The sequence below is a fragment of the Meriones unguiculatus genome, chromosome 9 (genome assembly GCF_030254825.1).
Source record: "Meriones unguiculatus strain TT.TT164.6M chromosome 9, Bangor_MerUng_6.1, whole genome shotgun sequence".
NCBI lineage: Eukaryota > Metazoa > Chordata > Mammalia > Rodentia > Muridae > Meriones > Meriones unguiculatus.
The window spans coordinates 81,343,424-81,355,472 of NC_083357.1; positions in this window are offsets into that span (position 1 = coordinate 81,343,424).

The window sequence follows — 12,049 nt, forward strand, 5'->3', positions numbered from 1 at the left end:
CCCTGTTCCCCTTACTGGGGAACCCACTTGGAAACTGAACAGCCTATGGGCTTCCTCTGAGCAAGGGGTCTAGGTCCTCTCCATGCATGGTCCTTGGTTGGAGTATTAGTCTCTGCAGGTACCACATAAATACATCTTGCTGAGTATTTTTTCAATATATTCTTCTCTCATATATTACATCCTGAACTCTGTTTCCTCTCTGTATCCTCCCCCCTCTGTTACACACCCAGCCATCTTCCCCCTCATGCCTCTCATCTCCCCCAGATCCACCTCCTGTCTTTTTTCTTTTAGAGAAGGGCAGGCTGGCCGCCCAGGGACATCATTCAAACACAGCCTAAGAAGTTACCGTAAAACCAGGCAAATACCATCACATCAGGGCTGGGCAAGTCAACCCAGTGGTAGAAAAAGGGTCTCACAGCAGGCAAAAGAGTCAGGAGCATCGCCCGCTCCCACTGTTAGGATTACCACAAGAATATCAAGCTAGTGAGTCACAACATATATGCAGAGGACCTAGGTCAGACTCCTACAGGCTCTCTGATCTCTGCAAGTTCTCATGAGTCCTGGTCAGTTGATTCTGTGGACTGTGTTAGCCTGGTGTTTCCCTGACCCCTCTAGTTCCTCTAATTATTCATCTGCTCCCCCAACCCCCACCTCCATAGGACTCCCTGAGTTTTGCCTAATGTTTTGCTGTGGGACTTTGCATGTCCTCCCATCAGTTGCTAGATGAAGTATCTCTGTTCTCTTTCATGATGACTCTGCTGAGCTAGGTCAGAACACACTCTGTAGGAATAACAATGTGTAGCTCAAAGGTTTTGTGGCAGGGTTGCTATCCCAGTCTTTGCAGTTGAGGCTTTGCCTAACTGCAGATTGTCAAGTCAGGCCCCATGGTCCTTATTATTTTACCAGGAGTCTTAGCTAGGTTTACTCTAAATTCCTTGGCATTTCAATGGCACTGGTTTCCAGCTTGCCTCCAAAACGTCCACCAAATTCTAGTTGTTTATCCCAGTATTTTTTCCACCCTTCTCACCCCATCTGATCCCTTCTGTTCTCAATCACATCCCCTGCCCTCTCTTCACTGAGAGATCCTTGCATCCTGCCTTAAGCCCTCCTTGTTGCTTACCCTCTCTGGATCTGTGGTCTATAGCAAGACCTTAGCATGATTCTCAATGTTTCTATCATAAAATTAGCTTACAGTTCTTCACTACATTATTTACATACAACAGTAAGAGGGATTTCAAAGTTCTGATTAATTATCTTTAATACCTCAGAACAATCAGTCTTTCTCCACTGGTTGTTAAGCTCACTCTGTATGGTTTTAGCTGCATGCTCATTGCAATGCATTGCATGCTCATTACTCTGCACCCACACATATGTCTACGTAGATTACATCGATAACTTTTTAAACTTGAGATCATGTTACATGCCTTTTTTTTTCATTTTGCTCTTCTAATTCAAGAATTGTTTAAGGGTTTGTGTATTATAGCATGACTATCCTTTGCATCTACTGTCTACTTGTTAGTGAGCACATACCCTTATAAGTCTTTCTGGGTCTGGGTTACCTTACTCAGGACGATTCTTTCTAATTTCTTCCATTTGCCAGAAAATATCATGATATTATTTTTTTAAGTTGAGTAATATTTCATAATATTGTATAAATGTACCGCATTTTTAAAAAATACATTGTTGATTGAGGGACACTTAGGTTGCTTCCATTTCCTGGTTGTTATGAAGAAAGTTGCTGTAAGCAAGCATCCTTGTGGTAGAATGGGGCATCCATTGGGTATGTTCCAAGAGTGGTATAGGTAGGTCTTGATGTAGATCAAGTTCCAATTTTCTGAGAAAGTGCCATATTGATTTCCAAAGTGGCTGTACATGTTTGCACTCCAAAGAGCAGTGGAAGAGTGTCATAATGCTCTACAAACACACCAACACCTTGATTTATTTTACTTGTCTTACTACTCTAGCCAAAACTTATATTACTTTACCAAAAAGAACTGGAGAAAGGATTGCCTTTTCTTGTCCCTCATGGAATTGCTTTGAGTTTCTCTCCATTTTATTTGATGTTGGTTTGCTATAAATTGCTTTTATTATGTTTAGGTATGTCCTTTGTATACCTGACCTCTTCAAAACTTTTCTGATGAAGGATGTTGGATTTTGTCAAAGGCTTTTTCGGAATCTGATGAGATAATCGTGTGTGTATATTTTTACTTTACTGTGTTTGTTTATAGGATGTAGTACATTGACAGATTTTCATATACTGAGCCATCCCTGCATCTCTAGGCTAAGACCTACCCGATCATGGTGGGTGATCTTTTCATGTGTTCTTGGATTTGGTTTGAGAGTATTTTATTGACTATTTTTACACCAAAGTTCATAAAGAGAATTGGTCTGTAATTCTTTTTATTTGTTGAATATTTGTGTTGTTTGTGTATCAGGCTGATTGTGGCTTCATAAAGTTAATTTGGCAATGTTTCTCCTGTTTCTATTTTGTTGAATGATTTAAGGAATATTGATATTGTGTCATCTTTGTACATCTTTTAAAATTCTTCACTAAAACCGTCTGGCCCTGTTTTTTGTTTGTTTGGTTGGTTGATTGTTTTTTTTTTTTTTTTTTTTTTTTGTGTGTGTGTTTTTTTGGGGGGGTGTTAAAAGACTTTTAATGACTGTTTCTAGTTCTTTAAGGGTATTAATTCTATTTAAGTTGTTTATCTGATCTTGATTTAAATGTACTAAGTGTTATTTATCAAAAACTTGTTCATTTCTTTTAGATTTTCTAATGTGTAGTACAGCTATTTTGAAATATCTGATTCTTTGGATTTCCTCAATATGTGTTGTCATGTTCCCTTTCCATTTCTGACTTATTTAAATTGGATATTCTCTCCCTGCCTTTTAGTTAGCTTGGATAAGGGTTTTTATATCTTGTTGAATTTCTCAGAGAACCAGCTTTTTGTTCTATAGATTCTTTGTGATGTTCTCTTCGTTTCTATTTTATTTCAGCCTTGATTTTAGTCATAAATTTGATTATTTCCTATACTCTGCTCATCTTTATTATGTTTGCATCTTTATGTTATAGAGATTTTAGATGTGTAGTTATATCAGTAGTATGAGAGCTCATTAATTTCTTTATTATTTTTAAAATTTTCTTAGTTACTTTATTACAAAGTAAAACCAAAGTGAATACAAACTTTATTCACTTTGTATCCCAGCTATAGTCCCTTCCCTGATCCCCTCCCTGATCCTACCCTTCCTCATTTATTTCCTCCCATGCCCCTCTCCAAGTCCACTGATGGGGGATCCTCCTACACTTCTCTCTGACCCTAGCCTATCAGATCTCATCAGAACTGGCTCCATTGTCTTCCTCTGTGGCCTGCTAAGGCTGCTCCACCCTCAGGGGGAGGTGATCAAAGAGCCAGCCACTGAGTTCATGTCAGAGACAGTCCTTATGCCTATTACTTAGAGAATGAGCTGCCATGGGCTACATCTCTGCTAGGTTAATTTCTTTTGCTTTTTTTATTAAAGTTTATTTACTTTATATATCAAGGGTATCCTGTCCCTCCTCTCTTCCCAATACCCCCTTTCCATCCTTTTACCTTCCCCTCCAGGAAAGGGGAACCCTCCTCCACCTATCAACCCTCCCAAGCACATCAAGTTACACCAGAACTGAGCATATCTTGCTGAGAGCAGGCTAGGTAACCCTGCCAGGGGGAACTGATCCAAAAAAAAAAAAAAAAAAAAAAAAAAAATCGGGAGGGCTGCGGAGCCAAGATGGCGACTAGCACACACAGTTTCTGAGCAGTGGAATACCTGAAATTCTGAGTTGGTGAATGGAAGGACCCCTAACCCAGGAAAACCACGATGAGGCTTTCTGAACAACAGGGAACATCGCAGGAGGTGAAAACTTTGGCCTCCGGTCACCCGGAGACTTGCTTGGGGAAGGAGAGAAAAGATCCTTTGTTCTTGCTGTACTCCCTTCACCCAGACCTCCTTCCTCCTCGGCACAGCGGCACAGCAGACTCATCTTTCTCACCACAGACCTAACTGCCTGGGGTATACAGCCGCTGAGACGGAGCCCCCAAGCCCTTTAGCTGCAGACAAAAGCCAGCAGTACGTGTCCCGGAGTCCCAGATTCACGCAGTGGCTGCGCCATCCTCCCAGGGCTCCAATCTGCTAGACACCATCCTAGCTCCGCATGATCACCATCACTGACAGTATGGCCCGCCCAATCCCACAGTGACAGAGAATACGCTATATACTCACCAAAACCAGGCAGAAACGTCATACAACCTGGACACACCAGGCGCTGGGCCTCCCAAGCTTGGAGAGCACAACGAAGAGACCCCATGACTTCCCAGAAAGCATCTGGACTAGCGACCCAGTCTCTAGTTACAGCGGGACATGGCAGCAGAGCAGTACTGAACATGCGGGGCACCACAGCCCTCCAGTTTAAGACTAACCAGGGCCAAACCAGATCACAGAGAGCCTGGTTACCCCATCCCTGCTGAAGTGACCACCCTGAAATCTCCAGCTGCAGCAAGACCTCAGAACCTGGCAGTGACAGCAGCACAGAACTGGCAGAGCACATCAAAGAAGCAGGGCCAAACCAGAGAGCAGAGAGCCCCAGATACCAAGATCTCTGCCAAGAGACCTGCCTGTAAGTGAGTGCACCCTTGAGAATCTGCAGTTCCCCAGAACCTGGGTCCTTCTAAATCAGAAGCCACGCATCGAACCCGCCTCCCACCAACATACCCACTTTGGGAAACAGAGGGGCACTAGGGACATTGAAGTTCCTGCCCTGTGGGCCTAATTGAGGAGTTAAGGCAGTTAATGCCAGAAATTGCACTGCGATCATCATTAGCGCCTGCGACATATACAGTGCAGAGCCCCTCCCACACACTCAAGGGTTCAACATTAGCCATCACTCTGTCCCTCGAGACACACGTCCACACACACTTACACACACAGACACACACGCGCGCGCGCACACAAACGCTTGCATTTGCCCTGTTTGTGCCTGCGTACTTTCCTCCCACAGGTACAGCTAGTCCTCAGCACACAATGAGAGTGCTCAGCTTCCTGAAGAACTCTTCAGACACCAGAGAGAGACAGCACCAAAAATCCAAAAACAAACAGGGAAGGTTTCAGATAAGCCAATGGCCAGAGGTAGGCGAAAGAACACTTCCAACATAAATCAGGACATCATGACTTCACCAGCAAACCCCAAAATCGATGGATACTCCAGTTCAGCAGAAGCACAGGAAAATGATTTTAAAGCCATGCTTGCCCAATTATTTGAGGTTCATAAGGAGGTAATGAACAAGTCTTTCAAAGAGATGGCCAGTCAATTGGAGGCAAAGAAAGAAGAAATAGACAATATCCTTAAAGAAACACAGGCAAACATAGCCAAACAAATAGATACACAAGTAGAGGAAAAATTAGTGGCATATGAAAAGGAAATGAAAAAAGAAATAGAGGCCATCATAGAGAGACAGGAATTCAAATTCAAACACATGAAAGAAATGGTGCAAAGCATGAAAACAGAACTAGAATCAATAAAGAAAACACAAAATGAGAAAACCCTTGAGCTGGAGAACTTGGAGAAAAGATCAGGAACCACAAAAGTAAGCATCACCAACAGAATACAAGAGATGGAAGAGAGAATCTCTGGAGCTGAAGACACACTTGCAGAAATGGATACTTCTCTCAAAGAAAAAGTAAAATCAGAAAAGTTCCAATCACAAAATATCCAAGAAATCAAGGATGCTATGAAAAGACAAAATCTAAGTATAATAGGAATTCATGAAAAAGAAGACTCCAGACTCCAAGGTCCAGAAAATATTTTCAAGAAAATCATAGAAGAAAATTTTCCCAACTTAAAGAAAGAGATGTCCATAAATATACAAGAAGCCTACAGAACTCCAAATAGCCTAGACCAGAAAAGAAATGCATCATGTCACATCATAGTCAAAACACTAAATCTACAGAACAAAGAAAAGATATTAAAAGCAGCAAGGGAAAAAGGCCAAGTAACATATGAAGGTAGACCTATCAGAATCACACCAGACTTCTCATCAGAAACTATGAAAGCCAGAAGGGCCTGGGCAAGTATCATGGAGACTCTAAGAGATCACAAATGTCAACACAGATTACTATACCCTGCAAAGCTTTCAATCAACATAGATGGAGGAAACAAAAAATTCCATGACAAAACTAAATTTACACAATATCTACACAGCAAACCATCCCTACAGAAGATACGAGAAGGAAAACTCCAATCCAATGAAAACAAATTCACCCAAGAAAACAGGGCATACAGATAATATCCCAACAAAATGAAAAGAAAACAAGCAATGAAACAGGGTTAGATCACCGACTCCATTACAAAAGGAACTAACATGCATTGGTCACTATTATCTACCAATATCAATGGACTCAACTCACCAATAAAAAGACACAGGCTAACAGAATGGTTAAGGAAACAGGATCCAACATTCTGTTGCATCCAAGAAACACACCTATGTAACAAAGATAAACACTACCTCAGAGTAAAGGGCTGGAAAACTGTTTTTCAAGCAAATGGTTCCAGAAAACAAGCTGGAGTAGCCATCCTAATATCTAATAAAATAGACTTTCAACCCAAGTTAATCAAAAAAGATAAGGAGGGCCACTATATTCTCATCAAAGGAAAAATCCACCAAGAGGACATCACAATCTTGAATATCTATGCCCCTAATACAAGAGCACCGACATTCGTAAATGAAACATTATTAAAGCTTAAATCATACATTGATCCTAATACCTTAATAGTGGGAGACTTCAACACTCCACTCTCAACAAGGGACAGATCAACTAGACAGACACCAAATAGGGAAATAAAAGCACTCACAGTATCCCTAAATCAAATGGACCTAATAGACGTCTACAGATCTTTTCACCCAAACTCAAAAGAGTACACCTGCTTTTCAGCACCACATGGAACCTTTTCCAAAATAGACCATATAGTGGGTCACAAAGCAAGCCTCAACAGATACAAAAGGATTGAAATAATCCCTTGTATACTATCTGACCACCATGGACTAAAGCTAGACATCAACAGCAACAGAAACAACAAAAAGCCGACATGCACATGGAAACTAAACAACTTACTACTCAATGACAGCTGGGTTAAGGAAGAAATAAAGAAAGAAATTAAAGACTTCCTAGAATTCAATGAAAAGGAAGGCTCAACATACCCAAATTTATGGGACACATTGAAAGCAGTGCTCAGAGGAAAATTTATAGCACTAAATGCCTGCAAGAGGAAATTCGTAACATCACATACAAACAACTTAATGCCCCAACTGAAAACCCTAGAAAAAAAAGAAGCCGATACACCCAAGAGAAGCAGACGGCTGGGAATAATCAAACTAAGGGCTGAAATCAATCAACTGGAAACAAATAAAACTATCCAAAGAATCAATGAAACAAAAAGCTGGTTCTTGGAGAAAATCAACAAGATAGACAAACCCTTAGCCAAACTAACTAAAAAGCAGAGAGAAACTATCCAGATCAGCAAAATCAGAAATGAAAATGGGGACATAACCACAGACACTGAGGAAATCCAAACAATTATTAGGTCATACTACAAAAGCCTATATGCCACAAAATTTGAGAATCTAAATGAAATGGATAATTTTCTTGAAAGATTCCATCTACCAAAACTAAGTCAAGATCAGGTAGAAAGACTGAATAGCCCTATATCTCCCAAGGAAATCGAAGCAGTCATTAACAGTCTCCCCTCCAAAAAAAGCCCTGGACCAGATGGCTTCAGCGCAGAATTCTACAAGACCTTCAAAGAAGTGCTAACTCCAATTCTCCTCAAGCTATTCCACAAAATAGAAACAGAAGGAACACTACCAAACTCATTCTATGAAGCCACAGTCACCTTAATACCTAAACCACACAAAGACCCAACAAAAAAAGAGAACTTTAGGCCTATCTCTCTTATGAACATTGACGCAAAAATACTCAATAAAATACTTGCAAACCGAATCCAAGAACACATCAAAGATATCATCCACCATGACCAAGTAGGCTTCATCCCAGGCATGGAAGGGTGGTTCAACATATGGAAATCCATCAATGTAATCCACTACATAAACAAACTGAAGGAGAAAAACCACATGATCATCTCCTTAGACGCCGAAAAAGCATTTGACAAAGTCCAACACCCATACATGTTTAAAGTCTTGGAGAGATCAGGGATACAAGGCACATACCTAAACATAGTAAAGGCAATATATAGCAAGCCTATAGCTAACATCAAACTCAATGGAGAGAAACTTAAATCAATCCCACTGAAATCAGGGACAAGACAAGGCTGTCCATTGTCCCCATATCTCTTCAACATAGTACTTGAAGTCCTAGCCAGAGCAATAAGACAACTAAAGGAGATCAAGGGGATACAAATCGGAAAGGAAGAGGTCAAAGTGTCACTATTTGCAGATGATATGATAGTATACATGAGCGACCCCAAAAATTCAACCAGAGAACTCCTTCAGCTGATAAACACCTTCAGCAAAGTGGCAGGATACAAAATCAACTCAAAAAAATCAGAAGCCCTCCTATATACCAAAGACAAAAAGGCTGAGAAAGAAATTAGGGAAACAACACCCTTCACAATAGCCACTAATAACATAAAGTACCTTGGTGTGACTCTAACCAAGCAAGTGAAAGACCTGTTTGAGAAAAACTTCAAGTCTCTGAAGAAAGAAATCGAAGAAGATATCAGAAGATGGAAAGATTTCCCGTGCTCATGGATTGGTAGGATTAACATTGTGAAAATGGCCATACTGCCAAAAACAATCTACAGATTCAATGCAATTCCCATCAAAATACCACCTCAATTCTTTACAGACCTTGAAAAAAAGATTCTCAGCTTCATATGGAGAAACAAAAAAACCAGAATCTCCAAAACGATCCTGTACAACAACAGAATATCTGGAGGTATCTCCATCCCTGATCTCAAGCTGTACTACAGGGCAACAGTAATAAAAACTGCATGGTATTGGTGTAGAAACAGAAAGGAGGATCAATGGAACCGCATAGAAGACCCAGGAATAAATCCACACACCTATGAATACTCGATATTTGACAAAGAAGCCAAATCCATTCAATGGAAAAAAAAAGACAGCATCTTCAACAAATGGTGCTGGACCAACTGGATGTCTACATGCAGAAAAATGAAAATAGATCCATATTTATCACCCTGCACAAAACTAAAGTCAAAGTGGATCAAGGACCTCAACATAAAACCAGATACCCTAAATCAATTGGAAAAAATTGGGGAACAGCCTAGAACTCATTGGCACAGGAGACGACTTCCTGAACAGAACACCAACAGCACAGGCTCTAAGAGCAACAATCAATAAATGGGACCCCATGAAACTGAAAAGTTTCTGTAAAGCAAAGGATACCGTCATCAAAACAAAACGACTGCCTACAGATTGGGAAAGAATCTTCACTAACCCTTTATCTGACAGAGGACTAATATCCAGTATATACAAAGAACTAAAGAAGCTGAAAAGCAGCAAACCAAGTAATCCAATTAAAAAATGGGGAACAGAGCTAAACAGAGAATTCTCTGTAGAGGAATATCGAATGGCAGAAAAACACTTAAAGAAATGCTCATCCTCATTAGCCATCAGGGAAATGCAAATAAAACGACGCTGAGATATCACCTTACACCCATCAGAATGGCCAAGATGAAAAACTCAAGCGATAACACATGCTGGAGAGGTTGTGGAGAAAGGGGAACCCTCCTCCACTGCTGGTGGGAATGTAAACTGGTACAACCACTCTGGAAAGCTATCTGGCGCTTTCTAAGACAATTAGGAATAGTGCTTCCTCAAGACCCAGCTATACCACCGCTAGGTATATACCCAAAGTTTGTTCAAGTACACAAAAGGGATACTTGCTCAACCATGTTTATAGCAGCTTTATTTGTAATAGCCAGAACCTGGAAACAACCCAGATGTCCATCAACGGAGGAATGGGTTCAGAAATTGTGGTTGTTTTTTTTTATACAATGGTATACTACTCAGCAATCAAAAAGGAGGAAATCATGAAATTTGCAGGCAAATGGTGGGATCTAGAAAAGGTCATTCTGAGTGAAATATCCCAGAAGGAGAAAGACAAACATGGGATATACTCACTTATATAGACCTATAAGATATGATAAACATAATGAAATCTATACACCTAAAAAAGATATTCAATTGAGCGGACATGGGGTAAGATGATCAATCCTCATTTAGAAAGACAGATGGGATGTGCATTGATCATATGACAGGAGTCTACTGAGTGCATCTGAAAGACTCTAACTAGCAGTGTTTTCAAAGCAAAGACTCACAACCAATCCTTTGGCAGAGTACAGGGAATCATAAGAAAGAAGGGGAGTTAGTCTGATGGGGAAAGGATAGGAGCTCTACAAGGACCAAATATATCTGGGCACAGGGTCTTTTCTAAGACTGACATTCAACCAAGGACCATGTATGGATATAACCTAGAACCTCCACTCAGATGTAGCCTGTGGTAGCTCAGTAACTAATTGGTTTCCCAAAGTGAGGGGAACAAGGACAATTTCTAACAGGAACTCAATGACTGGCTCTTTGGTCTCCCCACCCCCGAAGGGAGGAGCAGTCCTGTTAGGCCACAGAGGAGGGCTTTGCAGCCAGTCCTGAAGATACCTGACAAAACAGGATCAGATGAATGGGGAGGAGGTCCCCCTTATCAGTGGACTTGGAAAGGGGCACGGTGGAGATGAGGGAGGGAGTGAGGGACTGGGAGGGAATGAGGGATCGGGACATGGCTGGGATACAGAGTTAATAAATTGTAACTGATAAAAAAAATAATAAAACAAACAAACAAACAAACAAAAATCAGGCAATAGAGTCCATTCCATGTTAGAAACAACACTCCCCCTCCAATTGCCATGCAACCCATTTGAAAACGAAGCTATCCATCTGCTACATATGTGCAGGGGCCCAGGTCCAGACTTTTAATGCACCTTAGTTGATATCTCAGTGTCTGTAAGCCCCTGTGGGTCTGGGTTAGTCATCTCTGTTGGTCTTCTTGTGGGGTTTCTGCCCCCTCCAGGTACTTTCATCTTTCCTTTAACATTTCCACAAGACCTCCAGAGTTCTACCCCATGCTTGCCTGCAAGTCCTAGCATCTCTCTAGATCTGCTCTGGGGTGGAGCCTCCTAGAGTTCAGTCAAGTTGGGCTCCTTTTTTTCAAGTATAGCAGTGTATCATTAACAACTCAGTGGCTGGCTCTTTGACCACCTCCCCCTGAGGGACAAACAGCCTTACTAGACCACAGAGGAAGACAATGCAGCCAATCCTGTTGAGACCTGATAGGCTAGGGTCAGCTGGAAGAGGAGGCGAACAGCCCTTATCAGTGAACTGGGTAAGGGACAAGAGAGAAGAAAAGAGAGAAAGGGTGGGGTTGGGAGGGAATGAGGAAGGGGGCTACACCTGGGATACAAAGCGAATAAATTTTAATTAATAATAATAAATAAATGAATGAATGACTAGATAGATAAATAAATAAGTAAGTAAGTAAATAAATAAATAAATAGTGTCAGGGGCTGGCTTTCTACCATGGGGTGGGTCTCAGGTTGGGCCAGTCATTGTTTGGACATTCCCTCAATCTCAGTTCCCTTTTTATCCCTGCACTTCTTGTAGGTAGGATAATTTTTGGATGAAAATTGTCATGAGTGAGTTGTCGTTTTCCTCCCTCTACTAGTCCTTCTTGGTTAGGAGGTGGTCACTTCAGTATCCAAGCCCTCCCAGTTAGGAGTCTCAGCATCTTCCAGGAGCCTACTCTGTCACAGGCCTCCAGCTTGTCAAAGAGATAGTCCCCTTCAGTTTCTTTTATTGTTCCAGGTCCTCTCACCTCTCTACTCCGTTCTCCCCTCATCGATTACCACCTTTTTTTTCCCCTCCCCATTCAATCTCCTGCAGAGTTCCCTCTCTTCATCCACTTAAGCTGTCTATTCTATTTCTCCTTC